The sequence below is a fragment of the Lissotriton helveticus genome, chromosome 5_1, assembly GCF_964261635.1.
Source record: "Lissotriton helveticus chromosome 5_1, aLisHel1.1, whole genome shotgun sequence".
Taxonomy (NCBI): domain Eukaryota; kingdom Metazoa; phylum Chordata; class Amphibia; order Caudata; family Salamandridae; genus Lissotriton; species Lissotriton helveticus.
Window position 1 is genome coordinate 155800558 of NC_136065.1, and position 21616 is coordinate 155822173.

The following is a 21616-nucleotide window of genomic DNA, read 5'->3' on the forward strand; positions in this document are numbered from 1 at the left end:
ATCGATACTATGCCTAAAAGTATCATTTTGCCAAGTAAAACATTTGAGCACATGTGGCCAATGGATTTGAATCGATTTGCCATTGAGGTGAATTCTACCGCATATTGAGGGTCAACCGTAGACAAGCTAGGTCTTTCGATTAGGGATACAACGTTTAATGTAGCAGAACAGTTGATCTCATTGACCCAGCCTTAGGTGTGATCTTATCCCGTTTTGATGGAAAGAAAAAGTACATTGCTGGTTTTACCTCAATAATGCTGCATCCCAGGGTACAAACGTAATTTTCTTTGTCCTTCCCATACTCACCTTCCCAAAATTATATTTGTTATTGTTCTAGTAGACCATTTTATTAAATGGGGGGGGGATTCAACTTTGTACCAGAGCCAGATACCCAACATGTTATTAATCTGCTGACAGATGTTTTCTTTTGGGATGATTTTTATTCTGAATTTGATTCAGAAAATAGTACACAATTTACTTAACTGAAAATGGTATAATATATGCATGAGTATGATATCAAACACCGAAGAGTATACCTGTAGCATCTTGAGTACAACATGTGTGCAGAACAAACTAATACAAAGTTGAATGTGATCTAGATGGAAATCCAATTTATAGCTGAAAATCCAACATGATCTGACTAATTTATTTTGTCGAATCAACATTTTTTCCATTTAGAATGTCTTTTACCAGGTTGACAATCCCAAAATGCTAAAAGACATTCTTGAAGATACTTTATTTTCTTCATGTTAATTTTTGTTTAGTGATTTCCCATTTTGTTTCTTTTTCAAACCCTTTTACTCCAATCCAGCTTTATTTCTTTTTTACAAACACTTACACCCACTCATGTTTTACTCCTTGTTATTATACCCATCACTTCCGCTTTATTTAACTTTTGTTTGCAAACCCATTAGCCCCCCTTCCACTTTAAACCATTTATTTTTCAAAGCTCTTACTCTCTTCCTGCTTTACATCTTCCTGATTTACTCCCATTGTCTTGTAAGCCCTCTAACTCTCCATATCAATTTACTCAATTTTGTTCAAACCCCTTATCCCCTCTCCTACTTTACTTCTCTTCTAACACACCCTTTACTCCCCTACATAGTTTACTCTTTTTTTTTAACCTCCTACTCTCCATCCGGTTTTATGCCAATCCCGCTTTATTCCCATTCTGCTTTTTGCCCTTTTACCACCAAATCTCCCTTCTAAGTTACTTCCATATTTTTTTACACATTCCTTGCTCCCCCTCCTGATTTGTTAACCCTTAAAACATCATTTAACTAAACTCCCATTCACTGTACTATTTCTTTTAAAACATAACACTTTTTCCCCCAAAGTATTTACTCCAACTACAGATTTACAGCTAGATGCATGAAACAAAAATCCACTCGCAAAGGGGAAGATTCTCAGAATCTGCCCCTTTGCGACCAATATTTTTACATTTGGGATGCATCATCCCAAATGCAAAAATCGCAAATTGAGAAATCGCTAAATTGCGATTATTTGCATTTAAGGAATCTCAAATTGAGATTCCTTAAATGCAATGCATGAAAGTTTTAAAAATAGCAAATTCGCTAATAGGGCACGCAAATTACCATGAAGTACAACTTCATGGTAATTTGCAAAAACTTTGAAAAATGCACTTAAATGCATTTTTCAAAGTTTCATGTTGCGCACACACATGCCCTAAGGGCATGTGTGTGCGCAACATATGTGCACAGATCAATTTCAGGGGTCCAACAGGGTGTCCTTTGGACACCCCTGCACCCTTGAAATCGCCTCTAGGCCCATAGGAATGAATGGGGAGGTATTCCTTAATTGCGACTCTCAAGTTGCGAGTCGCAATTAAGGAATTCTAAGAAATCACTATTTTTTTAGTGATTTCTTGATGCATTCCATTTTGCTATTCCTTAATAGCGAATCGGTATTTTTCGCCATTAAGGAATCGCAAAATGGGTTGTTGATGCATCTAGGGGTTAGTCCCTTATTTGTAAACCTCTTGTTCCCCCTCTAAGCTACCTTTGTCCTTTTTACACACCCTTTTACCCTTCTTACATCTATGGCACAATGTCTTCTATTTTCTCAAAATGTATCTTGCCCATGGAAAGGTTTTGCTTTCATGGAAAAGGTATTTCATCATTTTAATGTTTTCCTAAATAAAGTTTTGTCAGCTTTTTTCAGGCTGACTTTCTTCATTTAAGAATTCTTCAAAATGATGGATTACCATGAGAGCACAAAGATTTTAATGGTTTGTTGCATGTGAGAAACAAGAAATTGTGTGGTGTGCATTTTTTAAAGGCTAATGCCTAATACCTATTTTATTTTTTACTAAAAATGTTAGGCTTTGTTTTGTCAACATAATAGTCCACTCACGTAATTTAAATTCAGGTGGACCATAGCTTGAGGTCAGTGAAGACTACTCTGTCTCTGTGGTGGTCACACTGATCCAGAGGTTTAACTACATTTGCCTGTCTGACTAATTGAAAAGGGCTAAAAGACATACCGTAGATTTTCAATGGCCGCCACCACCAGGAAAAGCCTGGCAGTAAGGGGTATTGAAAAGTACACAGTGTCCCCCTCGCTATGGGAGGAAACTTTGTAAGTTTGATAGATGGCCATGTCATGTTGACACCTGTCTGTGAAGCGTGCAATGCATTTGCAGGAACCGCTGTCAGAAATGTCCACTAGGGCAGCAGACTTTCTGAATCTGGTGGACGGCACCTGCGTCAGGGCGACAAAGTAGTTTTCTCCATCGCACTGGCGAAGTGCAGGCCACCTTCTAAAATGTAAGGGGCTTATTTATGAGCCCTTGCAATACTTTAGCGCCGCAGGTGCATCACTTTTTGTGACGCACTAGCGGCGTAAAAAATTTGCCTTTATGCACCATATTGACAAAGTGAGGCATCTACCTAGATGTGTCACTTTGTAAACCCCTGCGCAACATTATACCTGCACCAGGTATAATGTATGCAGGGGGGCGTTCCGACGCAAGAAAGGGTCGTAGAAGTGACGCAGTGAAATCTATGGGATTCACTGCCCTACTTCTAGGACGCAAATGCGTCAATATCTTACGTTTGCCTCCTGGCAGGCGTAAGACTGACACAGGCACATTTAACATGGGACTTTGCCGATGTTAAATGACCCATTGCTGGAATTGCATTACTTTTGTGACACACTCCAGCAATGCGTCATTTTGCGCCTACAGATACGTCAGAAATACTGACGTATCTGTAACTCCTTACAACATGATGCGTCATACTGTTAATATGATGCATCATTGGTGTCGCAAAGAGGGTGCAATGAAAAGTGACTCATCGCTGTTTTCCCGCAGCGATGCGTTACTTTTCATAAATGGGGCCCTAAATGAGGCCCTTTGTCACCGCTACAGCAAACCTTCTAGTGTATTTTCAGGACAGTTTTGATTAAGTAGACACTTTTTATTAAGCACAACCTTTTAGACATATGTATTTAATAATAGATTATCACATTTTAGTATTTTTTTAATTTTGACGTCTCTGTTTGATAATGTACCATAAATGTTATACTGGGAACCGTTTTTTATTGCATCGAACAGGCTTATGACTGCCTTATGTCAGAAAAAATGGGCCTGGAATATTTAGTTTTTCCTGATTTAACATCGTTTTAATATGTTTTTAAGCCAGAGATGACACCCTTAAACTGGGACAACACCCTTCATAAATCAGTACAATACTCCTGGCTTAAACCCGTGTTAAGGTTAAGTGAACTCAGAGTAAAGCTTACATAAAACAGGCCCTGTGTTCTAGTTGGAAAGGCAACTTGAATGTCGGTCTGTTTATGAGTCTGGGACACCGGAATACAAGCTTTTGCACAAACGAGCGCTTAGAGGTTATCTAATTACTAAACATTTAATAATTAATATTTATTTATTTTTATTTTATTTAACATAGCGCTTTACATAGCACCAGTTGCATTACATGAGGACACATTCATGTTTTGTTAGGCACGGGGAGATTAAGCGATTTGCCCAAAATCACTGGATGTTCAGTGTCATTCCCGAGACTTGAACCTACTTCCCTAGGTTCGAGGTCGACCACCCTAGCAGTTAGGCCAACTCCTCTCCCTAATATAGAGCTGCTGGACTTGGCCCTATTTGCAGGGTCATCCCTAAACTTTTTGCCTTTCTCCTATCCTTTTTTTCTGACATGGTGGTGGTGGTTTTTGGACTCTGGGCACTTTAGCACTGCTGTCCAGTGTAAAGTGCGTGCTCTCTCTGTGATAAAAATGGTAAGATTGGTCTACACCTGTTTGGCCTATTTCATTTACCTGTCAGTACCTTGTAAAGTGGTATCTCCTATACCCAGGGCTGGTGAATTTACTGCTACTGGTGTGTTTGCAGCGCTGATTGCGCCACCCACAAAAGTAGCCTTTCAAACCTATCTCAGGCCTCTGCCACAGCAGGGCCTGTGCACGCCGTGTTACTGCCGTTGTGATGTGGCACCTAAAGTGTGTGCCATGTCTGTGACCCCCTTTTGCTGCATGTCAGTCACCCCTAAAGTAGGCCCTAGCTAGCCCTATGAGCAGGGTGCATTGTAGGTAAGAGATAGGACATGCACCTTAAGTGTGTGACATGTCCTAGTAGTGACAAACAGCCATGTTTGATTCTCACTACTGTGGAACTGCCCTCCCATAGGAATGCATTGGGGTTCCCTGATAAGTGTTTCAGTAGTAATTCCTGATATGAGAGGCGCAGCGTGGTCAAGTTTGGTATATTTGGAATAGTGATAATAAATGCTGTGCAATGGTGTGCTCAGATTTATTATAACTATTTTAGAAATGCCACTTTTAGAAGGTAGCATTTCTGTGTGCTATGTGTCTGCCTGCCTGATGTGAATTGCATGTCTGGCTTTTGAGTGACATGGGCTGGTGAGGTGTGTGTGGCTACGGGAGGGGCAGAGTGAGTCAGCGCTAGGTAATTATTTGCCGTAGAATGATCTCTATTAATTCGGTGATGTAAAAATATAGAAACACACTTTTGGTCACTTTGGTAATTATTTTGACTCATACGTTTTGCTCTTTTCAAAGCTGGTACTCTGAAAAGAGAACCTGTGTGTGCTTGAAAGTTAAGGTACTCTCCCACCTTTGTGCTCATTAAATATGTATTATTCTTATAAAAGAAATATGGACCTTCTTTAGAGTTTGACGGATGGGATAGTGCTTATTTGGATTGTGGAGGACAGTACCTCCACCATTCCAAGGGTACTCTGTCGATCAGATTTAGAAATGTACGCCAGCCCAGCAGTCATCTCTGTACACTTAAAAGAAATGCGGTTCTTTTCAATCTACTAGCACTTTGATGGAAGTCCGCCGTCAGTTTTGATGATTGTCAAAGTTTTAAAAATGTTTAGCTTTTCAGAAACAAACTTCCAAAGTAGGAGTTTGTTTCTCAAAAACAAAAAACAAATGACCTCACATCTTCCCAGGGTGGGGGGGCGACTTTACGCTGTCCAGCTAAAATAAGGCAGACAATGTAATGGCATTCCTCTGACAACGCCTACTCCGCCAGTCCATCAGAAGAAATATTCCATTAATGGAGCCAATGCACGCTCCCTTAATGGTATACTTAAAGTCTGCCCATCTCTAAATGAGGCAAGTGAACTGAGGGTTTGGCGGGATGGACACTCTGTCAAATTTTTGGCAGAATACCCTGTACGCTAAACTTCAAATTGACCCCAATGGTTTCAAAGTACAGACAGTGTTTTTTGGCTGATAGAGTGGCCAAATGACTAGGTGAGCAATATTTTACGCGGTATGGGCTGCTTGCATAACTGTGCTTTTCTATGGTTTTTCTTTTCCCACTCGTTGGTGGACTGCTCAGAGCATAGGCCGTTGCTCTTTACATAATGGTTCATCTCTGCAGGTTGCTGGCCTTCAGATTGTGATGCAACGCATGTACAATGACTGTTCCCATGAGGCACAGGGTCAGACTGATTTGCATATGGCCATGTCTGAACTGGGGGTGTAGAGTGAGCTAAAGAATGGTGATGGATTAAACCCAGATCAGTTGACTGGGGGTGAGTGTTTGATTTGCTCAAACGCTCCGTCCATCATCCCCTTTGGTATCGCTTTGTTTGCCCTAAGTTGGCAGGGTATGCCCAGACGTGGGTCCCTTTCTCACTCTACCACTGGATTCAAGATAGCCTGGCTGATGAGGATTATGAATCCGAAACCGGTCCCAGGATGCTTGTTTCCGGTCCAGGGAAGACTTGGCTTGGCAGTTCGGGCTGGACTGTTTCCATGAGGCACAGGGTCAGACTGATTTGCATATGGCCATGTCTGAACTGGGGTGGTGGATTAAACCCAAATCAGTTGACTGGGGTGAGTGTTTGATTTGCTCAAACGCTCAGTCCATCATCCCCTTTGGTATCGCTTGGATCACTTATATAGAGCAATTCCAGCGGAACTGATTAAAGACCGCTGTGCCCCAAAAAGTAAGTGATCTACCTCCTGCTCTTAGGATCCTTGGTGTGCGTGTCAGGTATGTATTGGTAGATCATAGCTGTCTTGACGGGTTCTAAAAGCTGAATCTGGTAATTAGGTAGGTGGGTCATTTGCCATAGAGGGCAGAATGAACCAACACCATAGACTTGAATTTCGCTCTCTTCCTAATGGGCAACCAATGGAGATCCTAAGATGAGACCTGATACGCGTCCGCCTTGGGAGATTAAGCAGAAGTCGAGCGGCCTCATTCTGGATCACCTGAATTTTATACAGGCGATATTCCGGAAGCCCAACAAAAAGGGCATTGCTGTAGTCCATTTGAGACATGATCAGTGCCTGGATGACTGTTTTCTTTGCGTGGAAGGGCAAGAGAGGCAGAAATTTCTTTAGAGATCTCATGATCCCAAAACAGGTTTCAGGCAGCCTGTTAATTTGGTGGCCAAATGACAGCATATTATCAAACCAAATACCCAATTTTTTTACAGGAGCTCTTTGGTAAAGAGCCAGGGTGCATCGTCTGGCCAGAATGTTAGCCAGAACTTTGGGGGAAACTCCCCAAAGAAGAGAATTTCAGTGTTATCCTCATTACATTTTAATTGCGCTTTGCCAATGAAAGACTGCTTTGAGACACGATTTAGCATGAGAGCTCTTCAGTTCTGTTCCCTTGTTCCAGGAAAAGAGCAGCTGTGTATCATCCGCATAGGAGATCACATTTGCTCCTAATTTGTCTACTAACTGGATCAAAGGGGAAAGATAAATATTGAGGGACCCCTGTATCTACCTTTTGGGGACTTGCGGAACAGGGGGAATCCAAATCTGTTGGTTTCTATTTTCTAAGAAGGATTTTAACTAGCTCCAGGCTTGCCCTGTCACTCCTATCTCCTGAAGACGATCTATAAGAAGAGCATGCCAACAGGGACATATAATATTAGTGCAGCTACACCCCCAGTGTCCAGGGTACCCCTAATACATTCAGATACCTCTACCAGAGCTGTTTCTGTACTGTACCAGGCTCTAAAGCCTGATTGACGTGGGTGGAGAAGCCTGTTAGCCTCCACAACATTCGACAGTTGTCTATTCGCCTGCTTCTCCAATATCGTATAGAATACCTGCAAAAGGTGTATGGGCCTGTAGTGAGATGGAGCAGCTGGATCTGCTGTTGTTTTTTTATAAGGGGTAGAATCATTGTCTGTTTTCAAATGCTAGGAACCGTGGCTGTTCTTAGAAATGCATTAAGAATCTCATTGAGTACTAGATTCATGATTTTTCCCTGGCAACTAGAAGTTTAGTTGGGCATGGGTCATTCAGGGAACCTGACTTTATAGTTTTGAGAGCCATAACAGACCACACCCAAGAGACAGATTTAAAGGAGCTCAGCTCTAAATTGCTTTCAGATATCTCCTTACTTAGAGTTTCTAAATTTGTAGGTGGTGTTCTGCTTACTCCTAGGCTTGCCTGAATACTGTGGACTTTTGATGAGAAACACCTGCCAGCTTTTCACACGATTCACCCTAGGCCTCATCAGCAGGCTGATGAGGTCATAACGCTCTTAACCATTGTGAAAATCTCTTTAGAGCTATTAGTAGACTTTCCAATTTACTCCTCGTAATAGATTCGTTTTGCTTTTGTTATGGCCACATAATAATTCTTTAGTGCTTTTTTAAAGGATTCTTTATCGACTGAATTATATTCCCTCCGACATTTACGTTCCCGTGCCCTGCAAAGCTTTTTTTCCATTTTGAGAGTGGGCGAAAAACAGGGGTAGGATTGTGTGCCTCTCGATGCCCTGCACTGGAAGACAGGGGTCCACTCCTCTGTAGCGTTTCTGATCCAATTGTTGCATTCTAATACATCATCCTCCATTGTGTCTAATGGCACTGTAGTGTTCGAGTTAGAACCTCCATAAATTCAAGAGGATCCATCTTAATAAAGACTTTGGGGCAGATTTATGAAGGCCTTGCGCCGCCGGTGCGTCATTTTTAACATAGGAAAAAGTAACGCACCGGCGGCGCAAGGCCTTCCTAAATCTGCCCCTTTGACCCTATGGATTCGCTCGTTAGGTATCTGATCCAATTTTGTAGGGAGCAGCATTGTTTTTTACCTTGTAACATTGTGTGTGCCAAGTATTGCTCTTCATATGACTTTGCTCTTCTGAATTTCTTTTATTTGCACACGTCTGTGTGTCTGTTCTCCTTTTTTCACTCTGATTTACATTGTGTTTGCTTTTAAGTAAGTGCGTTTGTTAAGACAGCATCTTACATAACATAGATTTCAAATGTGACCATCTAGGTGTGTAATGTGAAGCAGATGTTTCGCGAGGGTTGGCTATTTTTGGTTGCCTGATTGCAGTCCTCACTTTCTTTTAAGGGTGTGGTCAGACAATTGTGTTTGTCTTCTCTTTAACTTAGCCTCTCATTTACATTCACATGACTCTGTAATTGGCAATGTCTGTCCAGTTCGCAAAATGAGATGTTTTCTTACCATGTGTAATCATTTAAATTTTGTGAATATGTCTGGCCGGGGCATTCTTTAATCGCATTGTTTGATGATTATTGCATGATTACCTGTTCCATGACATTGGTGGTTCCCAGTGTAGGGGATAGGAGGTCAGACCAATGCAAAATGGCATCCAGGTTGCCCTTCTGGGTCAGAATAGGCAGGGCAGTATTTAAGGAGTGCATTCTCAATCAGTCTTCACCTGACAACTGAACATGTTGGTGGGTTTCTTCACTCATTGTTGCAGTTTGCACCTGTCTCCCCTCTCGTTTGCAGCAGGATTCATTGTGATGTTGCCTTTCATCTTGGAATCTTCAGATTCATCACTGTGGTGAAGCTGTCCCAAAGTCTTCTGGTGGCAGTTAAAGGGGCTTCATAGAACCAAGCACTTCAGTGTCTCTCCCTTAGCGGTCCCTTCTCCCCTGCTTCCCTGTGACATGTTTCTAAGTTCTTTTGGTTCTTGTGATATATAGGACGGATCTTAGGATTCAGAGGGGCTTCGACCTATCTGCTTGGATTCCAATGATAGCCTCTGTCAAGCCTCGGGTGATATAGATTTAACAAGAATCTTCTATGACTTTGCCCGATGATTAACTTTCCCAGCATAGCAAACTATTAATTTGCAGGACATTTTCTTCCATAGGTCAGTCTTCCTTCTTCATGGACAATTTTTATGCTTCACAATATCTTTTGAAAACTGCCCTTCAAAGTCTTCTTCAAATTAGGGCACTTGACTTTGGTGCCTAATATTCATGTCTTCTTTTGTTGGCGAAAATGCACCCAGGAGAAATGTATATTTGCAGATATTCAACCCAAATTCCTCTATGGGAAATTGAAATCAGACACTCTGCCTGCTCCACACTTTCAACATCTGCAGACAAGGATGCAGATCTCCTCCTATTCTACTGAAACTCCTAGTTCACTCCAATTAATGCAGTATACACAGATGATGTCCCATCAGAGGTAGAGCATACAATTTTAGCTGAGTAATGCCTCCATTATAAATCACCCTGAGAGGTATCCCTTGGGTGGTGGTGGTATTGCTGCAGGCAACTTTGAATGGTTCCGAGTTTCTGCACCTACAATTACTTCCCAAGAAACACTGGATCTGGTTATTTTTTTTTTATTTAGAAATTTTTTTTATTGAAAGAAGGCCGTACAAAAATATATATATACAGATGTGCGTACAATGATGGCGGTCCTGTCTATGAATAGTCCATTCGTGAGTTCGTTCTCCCTCCACTGGGAGAGGAAAGAAAGAAGAGAGAAGGAAAGAGGGGGGGGGGGCAAGCTCGTTGTTGTCTTTTACTGGGTCTTCCTCAGGTGCTCGTCCAGCGGGTCCCACATGTGTAGCTTGGCTTTATGTTCTTTTGAGAAGGTGCCTGTGATGTTGTCGGCACCCCTCAGGAAGGTGACCCAGTTTACCCATGTCTTGAAGTTTGCTTTGGCTGTGTTTTTCCAGTTCGTTAGGATTATTTTAAGGGCTGCTGTGAGGAGTAGGTCGAGGAGTTCTCTCTCTTCTCTGCTTTTTAGGTTAGCTGTTAGGTGTTCAGTCGCCAGGCTCACGAAGCTGATTTTCAGATCGGTCTTGAGCATGTCGTTCAAGAAAGTATTGATTTGTGCCCAGAACCTCTTGACTTTCACGCAGGTGAAGATGAGGTGCTCGAGGGTGCCTTCCTCTTTCAGGCAGTTCCAGCATCTGTCCGAGTCTGCGATGCCGACCTTGTGGAGTTTGGATGGCGTCCAGTAGGCCTTGTGAAGTAGCCAATATTTTGTTTGCGCTAGCTGTGGTGTGATTTTGTTTGTCGTTGCTGAGCTCCACATTTTCGCTCGTTCCGTTTCACTCAGTTGCCTGCCCAGGAGCGTCTCCCATGTGTTAGTGGCTTTTTTGTTCTGCGCCAGCTTGGATGGGCTCAGGAGCTTATAGATCTTCGCTGTTTGGTGACCTGCTGAGTTGAGGAGCTGCAGGTATTTGATGATTCCCGGCTCTCCTCCGCAAAGGTTGGCTTTTGTTATTGCTGTCCTGATCTTTAGGAAGTTATAGAACTCTCTGTTCGGGAGGGCATGCAGCAGCTGTAGGTTCTGAAACGTCAGTGGTCTTTGCCTGGTCTCTGTTTGGCTGGGGGTGCTGATGCCTTCCCCGATCCAAATGTCATTATGCAACGTCGCCCCCTGGTAGGTCACTTTAGTGTTGAACCAGATCGATTCCCATGCTGTGCCTTTCATCTTCTGCGCCATGTGCCTGTCCACTTTCAGCAGGGCCTCTCTCGTGTCTTTTAGTATGGCGTTGGCTTTTAGTGGATGCCGGTTCGCAGTTAGGAGTGCTATCGGCTTGAGCCCTCCCAGGATGTCTTGTTCGACCTCTAGCCATACTGGTATGTACGTCTGTGTGGCATCTATCCAGGCGATACCCTGTCTCGCCAGACATGCCGTTTGGTATGTCTTGAAGTTCGCCAGGTTAAGGCCTCCGAGGTCTCTTGACAGTCTTAGTTTCTGTAGGCTTATCCTTGGCTTTTTGTTTTTCCATAGAAAGATGTTTATGAGTTGGTCCAGTTTTTTGTGGAATGTTTCTGTCATCGGGAGAGGTAGCATTGTTAGCGTGTAGTTTATTGCTGGTGTTATCATCATTTTGATGGTTTCAATTCGCCCCCACCAGCTGATGTACTTTGGTGACCATAGCTCCAGCCTTTCTTTAATCTTTTTCAGCGTGAGATCCTCGTTGTGTTGTAGCGTTGATGTGAGGTCTCTCCCAAAGTGGAGCCCTAGATATTTCAGTGGTTTCGTCTGCCATGCCAGTCCGGATTCGCCTAGGACTTCTCTTGTGGTGTGTACGTTCATTGGCTTACACTCCGATTTCTCCTTATTGAGTTTGTAGCCTGAGGCTTCAGCGTATTCACCTATTGTGGCCATCAGTGCTTTAATTGACGTGGAGGGGTTTGTTGTTGTAATGAGGATGTCGTCGGCGTATGCCGCTAGTTTTACGGTCTTCTTCTTGAGCTTGACGCCTGTTATCTCTGTGTTGTCCCTGATTCTGGCTAGCAGAGGTTCTAGGGCGAGCAGGAAAAGTCCGGGGGAAAGAGGGCATCCTTGTCTGGTGCCTCTTCCCAGCGTGAGCGTTTCGGATGCGCTCCCGTTCACGACTACCTTTGCTTTCGGTTTGTTGTAGAGGGCCATGACCATTTCCGTGTATTTCCCACCTAGGCCAAAAGCTCCCATGCAGTTCCTCAGGAAAGGCCATGAGACTCTGTCGAAGGCCTTCTCTGCATCCAGCGCTATCATGACCGCCTGTTCGTTGCTACTTGCTGTGTGGTTGATCAGGTGGCACAAAAGTCTTGTATTGTCCTGCGATAGTCTGTTTTTTATGTATCCCACTTGAGAGGTGTGGATGATGTTTGGTAGGACCCTGTTTAGTCTGTTGGCTAAGACCTTTGCGTAAATCTTGCAGTCGACGTTTATTAGTGATATTGGTCTGTAGTTCTGGGGGTATTGTGGGTCTTTCCCCTCCTTGGGGATTATGGTGATGTTTGCTTCGCACATGGACTCCGTCATCCTCCCGTTCTGGATGCATGTGGAATACGTTTGTGCCATTAGCGTTTTAATGTGGTCGCTGAATGTTTTGTAGAATGTTGCTGAGTAACCATCCGGTCCTGGCGCTTTGTTCCGTTTCAGTTCGCATATGGCTGCTTCTATCTCTTCTTCCGAGATGTCGGCGTCTAGCGACTCCCTTTCTGCTTCCATGAGTTTCGGCAGGTTGATTTCGCTGAGTAGGTGTCGACCTGCGTCTTTGCTCAGGGTCTGATCTTCAGTGTACAGTTCTTGGTAGAATCGTCGGAAGACCTCCAGTATGCCCTTGTTAGTTGTTTGAGATGTGTTTGTGCGATCGGTTATTGCTGCTATCGTGTGTTGCCTCTGTTTCGCCTTCAAGTAGGGCGCCAGCTGCTTCCCTGCCTTGTTAGCTGCACACAGGTTGACTGACTTGAACTTCGTCAGCCATGATCCCGCTCTCTCACTTAGGATCCTGTTCAGCTCGTATTTCTTTTTTGTGAGCAGGGTGAGCGTGTTCTTGTCCGTTAAATTTGCGCAGTGACCTCTCTCCAATGCTGTTATTTCCTCCTCGAGCTCAAGGATTTTCTTATTTCTTCCTCTGTTCATCCTGGCTTTGATGTTTATCAGTTTCCCCCTTAGTGTAGCTTTGAGGGCGTCCCATACGGTGTCTTTCCCTACTTCACCATTGTCGTTGTGCTCGAGGTATTCTTTGATTGCGGCTTCAATTTCTTTAACGTTCTCTCTGTTCTGGAGGATGTCATCATTCAACCTCCACCTCCTCGTTGGGTTTTCGTTGTGTTTCCCACTTAGGGTGAGTGTTATGTGCGCGTGGTCCGAGATGGTGATTGGCGCTATTTCCGTCTCCTCTATGAGGTGCGTGTGTGTGTTGGACATCAGTATGTAGTCGATCCTGCTATAGGAGTTGTGTGGGTGCGAGTAGAAGGTGTACTCTCGGGCTGTCGGGTGTTGGAGCCTCCACGGGTCTGCCAGATGTTGTTTAGTGCATAGGTCTTTCAGGGTGTTGTTGTTGTTGTTGGAGTTATGGCTTGGTCTATTCGGGTGTCTGTCTGTAGCCTGGTTCTTCGTCTTGTTCATGTCCCCTGCTGTGATCAGGAGGTCCTCCTGGGGTAGGTCGGATATTTTGCTGTCCACTCCTTGCCAGAATAGTTTGTCTTCTGAGTTAGGGCCGTAGATATTGATCATGTGTATTTTGTCGCTTCCTCTCTGGACGCTTGCTATGAGCATACGGCCGTCCTCGTCAGCGTCCACTGCGTGTGTCGTTAGACTGGCCCTTTTGCTCAGGATAGTTATAACTCCTCTTTTCTTTCCTTTAGCCGGCGAGCAGAGTACTTCCCCTATCCATCTTGCTTTGAGTTATCTTGCCTCTTCTTTTGAGAGTTTGGTTTCTTGAAGCATGTATACATCTCCCTTCAGTTTGGCCAGGTAGTCCAGGATTTTTCTTCGTTTGACCGGATGGTTCAGTCCTTTAACATTCATGGACACTATCTTCAGATCAGAGGAAAGTCCAGCGCTTTGTGGGTCAGTCATGGTGGTCTGGAGTCGTCGCTTGTGCATTGCGTTCTGCAGCCCCCCCCCGGGGTGTAGGATGGGAATGGAGAGATAGAAAAAGTATAGGGTGCCTGTGGAGAGAGGCAAGGTTCTAGGTTTTTTGTCCATAACACAAATGGTGGCTCTGCCATGTACTGTCTTTTCCGCCAGCTTCACACCCCCCCCCTGCCCGACCCCCTCCCCCCTCCCCCCTCCCCCCCATCCATAGTAAACCGGGTGTGCGACAGCAAGGGTCCTCACACTCCCCCCCTCCCCCCCAAGTTCGTCCTGAGTCTTGGTGTTGTTAAAAAAAGAGAAAAAAGGATATGTTAGTCGGTGTCTTGCCAATTCTTCCCGTGGACACGGCGGCCTTGTTGAGGTAGTTATGGTTTGGGCTTGCTGTGCGATTGCTCGTGTCCATCTGCTCGTGTCTCGGTGGTTGCGGGCACTTGTTGTGTGATTGTCTGAAGTAGGTTTTTGCTGCTGTTGAGTTCAGGGTCTCTGTGCGTGGTTGCGCCTACGTGCTGCCCCAGGCACATTGTCGCGTTGTTGTATATTCTTCGTGTCTCAGTGCTCTATGGCTGCAGTCGTTCACGTGGTTTGACTACCAGAGTCTCAGTTCTTGGCTGCTCCAAGCGTATTGTTCGTTATGATCGGCGGCTGCTGGTGTGTGCTTGCTTTTGTGGTCGTTGTTGAGGTAGGTTGCGGTTGTTATTAAAGTTCGGGGTTTCGGTGCATTGTTGAGCATGCGTGTTGCTACTGCAAGCACACCTTCTTATTCTGTTCCTTCATGTGTTTCGTCAGAGGATGCCCTTCTCTTTGCCCCAGGGCTCGGTAGCTCCATCTCTTCTGGTTCCGGGCCTTGTAGGTAACGGTGTAGGTCGTTGGGGTCGTCAAAGATTCTGCTTCCCTGCCTATCTGTCACTTTCATCTTGGATGGGCCTGCGAATGTGAAAGCAATATTCTTTTTCCGCAGATGTTCTCTTTGTGCTAAGAAGCCTTTCCTCGCCTCTACTGTTAGTTTGGAGAAGTCTTGGGTGATGGTTACTTTGCTTCCATTTACCAGCATCGGGCGGCCCTTCCTGGCTACCGCAAATATCGCCTCTGTTTGATTTTCTCTTAGGGGTTTGCATATAATGGGTCTAGGGGCATTGCTGTTCATCTGCTTCCTGGCCGGTATGCGGTATGCTTTGGTAATTTCCAGCGGTTTGTCGAAGCTGAGTCCCGTTATTTTAGGTATTAAGGCCTCCAGCATCAGGGCGCATGCCCCCGGTGTGTCTTCTTCCTCCTCGGGAACTCCCAGGAGTCTTATGTTCCCCTTACGGCTCCTGTCCTCCTGCTCCGCCATGGCCTTTTGTAGCGCCGTTGTTCTCTTTATCACAAGGCCCATGTCCTTATGCGTTATGTTTGCGTTGTCCTCCAGCATGCCTATTCTCTTCTCTACCTCGTCTATTCTACCATTGGCTCTGCTTTGCTCAGCTCTGATTGCTATTAGCTCCATCTGGATGCTGTCTACTGTCTTTTTCGTGGCTTTTGCCAGCTCGTTCCCTTCGGTTATTTTCTTCAGGAGCGTGTCCAGCGTGATTGTGCCATCCCCATGGTTGTTGCGCTCTTTTCCCGGGGACGGTGGGGTTTCATTCTTGCTCTTCTTCAGGTCGTTTGTGCCTTGTTTCCCGTCTCTGCCTGCCATGGCTTCGGTCCCTCTTTTGGCCTGGTTGATCTTGGGCTTCCCTTCTGTCGGTGGGTGTCTTCTTGCGGCTTTGTCTCCCCCTTTACCCTCTTTGAGCCTCAGGGTGTTTATCGACGTTATGGTGTCGTCTCTGAACCTGGGTGGCCACTTGACCACTCTGGTTTTCGCTCTATACTCCGCCAGCCTCCTGCACAGTACTCTCTGTTCTTTTTGCCTTTGTTCTGGTGGTCGTTTGTTGCTCACAGCTCCCACAGCTCTCCGGGCCTCCCCTTTCCCCCCCTCGTGCTCGTGTTCGTGTGTACTTGCTACCTCGTCTGCTTCGAGGTGGCTTGTTGTGCTTAGTCTATTCGTGCCCCTCGCTGTTTCCGTTCCACCTCACGTCGCTGCCCGGGGGGTCACCTGCCTATCCTTCCGCTTGATGTGGTTTGTATCCCTGCTGTTCCGCTGCAGGGTGTATCAGTAGGATGGCCGCCCTGTGTTTCTCCCCCTCACCCCGATGGTCGCGTTGTTGTCGGCGTCCCTGCTTGCCTGACGCTGCTTGGGCTGCGCTTGAGTGACCGCCCCCTTTAAATTTCGGCCTTTGTTCTGAGTAGCGGGTTGTAAGGAGACGGCCGGCGCGTTTGCTGCGCTGATCTGTTTGCGCTGTTTGTTGGGTTGTCGTACACTGTTCAGGTGCTTTGGCAAGATGGCCGCCCTGTGCTTCTTTTCCCTCACCAAGATGGCCGCCTTGTTGTTGGCTTCCCTGCCGCCCTGGCGCCGCTTTGTAGATTTCAGCCTTAGTTCTGAGTGGCGGGTTGAGGGAAGACGGCCAGCGCGTTTGCTGCGCTGATCTGTTTGCGCTGTTCACTGTGGGCTGTGCTTGACTGACTGCCCCTTTTTTTAAAATTTGAGTTCTGAGTCGCGGGTTGTAGAGGACGATCAGCGCGTTTGCTGCGTTGATCTCTTTTGCGCTGTTTTGCTCGTTGCTGTTCTTGATCTGCTAGCGCTGTTCGTTGGGCTGTCGTACACTGGGGGCTGTGCCGCTGTGTGGTGCTTTGGCAAGGTGGCCGCCCTGTGCTTCTTTCCCCTCACCAAGATGGCCGCCTTGTTGTTGGCTTCCCCTGCTGGCCTGGCGCTGCTTGGGCTGTGCTTGAGTGACTGCCCTTTTTCAGCCTTAGTTCTGAGCAGCGGGTTGTAAGAAGTAAGAAGGCGACCCGCGCGTTTGTTGCGCTGGTCTGCTTGTGCTGTTTCGCTATGCCGGAACTTTGCTTGCTTACTTGGTTGTGCGATGCTTTGGCAAGATGGCCGCCCTGTGCTTCCTCCCCTCACCAAGATGGCCGCCTTGTTGTTGGCTTCCCTGCTAACCTGACGCTGCTTGGCCTCAGCCTTGGTTCTGAGTCTCGGGTTGTAAGAAGACGGCCAGCGCGTTCGCTGGTCTGTTTGCACTGTTCGCTATGGGCTGTGCTTGAAAGAGCGCCTCTTTTTAGAATTTTTAAATTCCGAGTTTTGATTCGCGGGTTGTGAGAGGACAACCAGTGCGTTCGCTGCGACGATGTCTTTGCGCGTTTGCTGCGCTGATCTCTTTTGCGCTGTTTGCTCGTTGCTGTTCTTTGCCTTGCTTTGCGCTGTTCGTTGGGCTGACATACACTGCGGGGGTGTACCGCTGAGGGGTGCTTTGGCAAGATGGCCGCCCTGTGCTTCTTTTCCCTCACCAAGATGGCCGCCTTGTTGTTGGCTTCCCCTGCTGGCCTGACGCTGCTTGGGCTGTGCTTGAGTGACTGCCCCTTTTTTAAATTTCCAGCCTTAGTTCTGGGTTGCGGGTTGTAAGAAGTAAGAGGGCGACCAGCGCGCTTGTTGCGCTGATCTGCTTGCGCTGTTTCGCTATGCCGGAGCTTGTTTGCTTACTTGGTTGTCCCCCCCGGCGGTTGTTTCTGCTGCGCCGGTCGCTCGCCTTGACTCGCCTTGACTGCCTCTCTCTTCTCCTGGGACGGGGGGACCGGGGCAGTCGTATGCTGTGTTTCCGGGCTGGCCTGCTCGTCGTCAGTGTGGCTTGTTATCTTCCCCGGGTCTGCTTGGTCACGCCGCCATCTTGGGGTCGCTCCTCTTTCCCCCCTGGCAGCTCGTCTTTTCCTCCGCCGTCACCTCGTTCTTTGCACTTTTTTTCCCGCTGAGCCTCGCATGGGGTGCCAGATCGGTTCCTACACACCTCCCTTGCTTTTGGGTCCGTTTCTCTCGCGTTAAACTATGATGCGCGCCGCTCGTTGGACTTGGGGGTCGGGAGCTCCGGACTTAGGTCTCTAGCCTCCTTGCCATCCAAGCCACGCCCCCCACTGGATCTGGTTATAACCGGTGATTATATCTAGATACACACACACAGGAAAAACAGTGGCTGTAAGAGGGACAGGGGCTGAGGCCAGAGGCTCTGCCTGGTCTCCGCTGCACCGCCAGCACTTTGGGAGGAACAGACAATGCTCCCCTTAGAGGTCACATATTTACTCAGAGCAGGTGGCAAATATCAGCATTACACAATGCAGCATCTGGGGAAAACCTAAAAATACATAGTAATGTTGGGGAGTTTAACTCTTGATCCTGTTAACTCATGGGGAGATTCTCTTCAGAACCATTAATTCTGGTCCTGGTATTTCACTGCAAAGTTAATGGGGACCTCAGAACGGATGCCTAACTGTGTTGTTCATTATTAGTGGGTTTGAGGGTGTGGTGATTGATGGTAATCATGTTTCTCACCACGCCTCGGCCCAGATTTACAAAGCTCTCATGCAGCGCAGCATAGCTCCCAAATTTGCTGTGCTGCTTTGCGTAAGGGACAGAGAAGATAAGAGCCATATCTACAGAGATATTGCACTCTCCACCCCTCTCCCTAGCGCAGGTGCTGAGGTATGATTGTGAGCGCCATGCACACACCATTGCACCATAGTGCATGAGTCGAGCATAGGTCCTTTACTGGAAGGGTATCTGTCCAGTACAAAATGCTATGCTTTGACTGACTTCACAACTTCTCCCACTTTGTATGTGTGCTCTACAGTGCAGCACACAAACAAACTCGGAAAAGAAATGAGAAATGAAAGCATTTGTCCTTTCAACACCTGCTTTCAAGTGGTGTTAATTTGGTGCACAAAACCCTATCTATTAGTGAAATAGATGGGGTTTTGCATCAAACATCATGGGTTTTAGCACAGTAACGCCCATGTCCCAGCCATGGAATGCCTCTTTGATGCAGAGCAACACATTTGTGTTACTTTTTCTTACAACCCAACGTAGATACCAATTTGCTTTGGTTTGTAAATCCCCCAAAACATTTTGCAGCAGGTTTGCGTTGAAAAGGTAACGCAAAACCAACTCAAAACCTTTGTAAATCTGGGTCGTCAACTTCTCTAGCAATGATATGAATAGAATAATAATAATAATAATCCACATTTGTAAAGCGCACAATCACCCGTTAGGGTCTCTAGGCGCTGGGGGCCGTCGGGAAGATTAAGCAAGCTATTGCCCAGAGTCACATGGTGCTGGGCTAACCTGCCGCCGGCGCTGGGGATCGAACCGTGATCCACAGACTCCAGCGTCAGTCGCCCTGGCCGCGGCGCCACACCTCTCCCCACACTATAGGATGGGGGCCGTTAGAATGATGGCGAGTCCACCAGTGCCCATGGGGGTTGAAAGGATGGTGGGTCAGTCTTTATCAGTGCAGGTAGAACAGTTCGACTCCTCCAAACAGGCACAAATGACGTGTAAAAAAACACAGAGTTCCGTATGGAGAATGGGAGAATGCACGACTGAAGGGAGACATGACTTAATTGTTGGCTCTACGGGCAAATTTGACACCTGTGCCTGGTAGGGTTCATTGGAGGCCACAACCTTAACTGCTACCAGGGAGCCAGGCATTAGCTTTTTAAAGGGGCAGTACCTGACAGTAAGATTTCACACACAAGAGCTGTCATTCATACCTGCAGAGGGCAGGCTTCTGAGAAGAAATCCCACTCGCTATTCGCCCCCTCATCTGGGCGCCATAAGGTCTGATCAAGGGCTCTAATTGTAGAAGGTTGGGGAAGATCAGGGGATCTATTCCCAGCAGGGCCACCAGATAGAAACGCACTGCACAAACTCTAAAACCAATGCGCTCTACCGGCACCACCGAGGGCTCTCTGTAGACTGTCCCCTATAGAAAACGAGCAGCCTGGAGGAGGCTCACTAACCGAGGGGGGGGGGGGGGGCGGGTTATGCAAGCAGCTAGGCTGCAGTAAGTGCAGTGCAGTAGATCTAGGGGCTTGCCCAGGGAGCCGATGACTAGGTCACAGCTAGGGACAGGCACTCCTTTGATCCAATGGTTAACTCATGCTGATGGTTGCACGAGGAAAGGTAATTGGAATCGGGGGTTATATTTCATCCAGAGCAAAACATAGAAAGGCCGAAGGGGATGTATGGTGAGGAGGGATAGAAGAGCACAGTGCCAAAGGAGAAAACATGAATGATTAGAACCTGCAAGAATTAAATAAAGAGACAGGAAGCGTAGGGTGCTGGGAGAAAAAGGCATGTGTAGAACCAAAACTAGGCCGCCTGGTCTTTGGCAGCCCCAGCATTCAGCAGAGCAGTGACAAGCTCCTATGAAAAACTTTGTAGCGCTGAACGTATGTCTTTTCACAAATTAAACAGTTCCCCGCACCGATTGGGGGAGTATGAAGAGAAGGAACGAACCGGAGGGATTTGAGGGAAGTGTCTATCATTTGCAGGGGCATATGAGTGTTCGGAGGTCTCCCTCTTGATTCACAGCCATGTTTTCTACAATTTGGACCCCCTGGGAGCCTTTTCACAAGATTCTGGGTGGGAGAGGACCCTCGACCTCGAGGTCAGGCCTTCTTTTCTTCTCTGCAATGCATGCTTGAGGGTACACCCGGTCCCCCCTCCACAGGAAGATGATTTATTAGAACGTCCAGCTGCAGGAACGTGCTTTACAGACAGAGTTCAGGGGAGCAGCATTTTTGGCCGGCTGCAAAGCAGGCTGGGAAGGCAGTTGTCTGAGACAGAAAGACGTGCTACCATTGTAAATAAACGAGTTTCATGGCTCTCTCAAAACCTCAGAAAGCATATTTGGTAAGTGAAGCAGCAGGAACATCTCCCCTGTAATCAGAAGCTGTCAGTACGGGTTGGGCTAGAGAGAAATTACAGATATGTTTTGTCTGAAGTCAGACATTACTGAAAAGGCAGCTTGCAGGAAGTGAGTACGATCTGTGTCTGCAATCAGTGCACCGGCCACGCTGGCAGGCACATAGACAGGACTAATGTAAAACCACAATTCCCAATTTGGGTAGCAGGGTGTCATAACTTAGCAGTACCTGAACACAGTGGGCCCAATTCACAGATTTAATTTAAGACAAAATCCTAAACTTACTACCATTTTGGTATTCACGGAAGGCAATTACTAACTTTGGTATTCACAGAAGGCCCTTACTCATTTCTGTATTCACAGAAGTTAGGAGTCCTAACTTTAGGCCTCCTAAATGCCTTCTGTGAATACTGAAAGTCTTAAAGTTAGGATGTTTCTCAGTTTAGGAGTTGTAAAGTTAGGACTCCTAACTTTACTACTCCTAAACTGAGAAAAATCCTAACTTTAAGACTTTTGGTATTCACAGAAGGCATTCAGGAGTCCTAAAGTTAGGACTTTTAACTTTACTACTCCTAAACTGAGTAAAATCCTAACTTTAAGACTTTTGGTATTCACAGAAGGCATTTAGGAGTCCTAAAGTTAGGACTCCTAACTTCTGTGAATACCGGAATGAGTAAGTGCCGTCTGTGAATACCAAAATGAGTAAGTGCCGTCTGTGAATACCAAAATGAGTAAGTGCCTTCTGTGAATACCAAAAT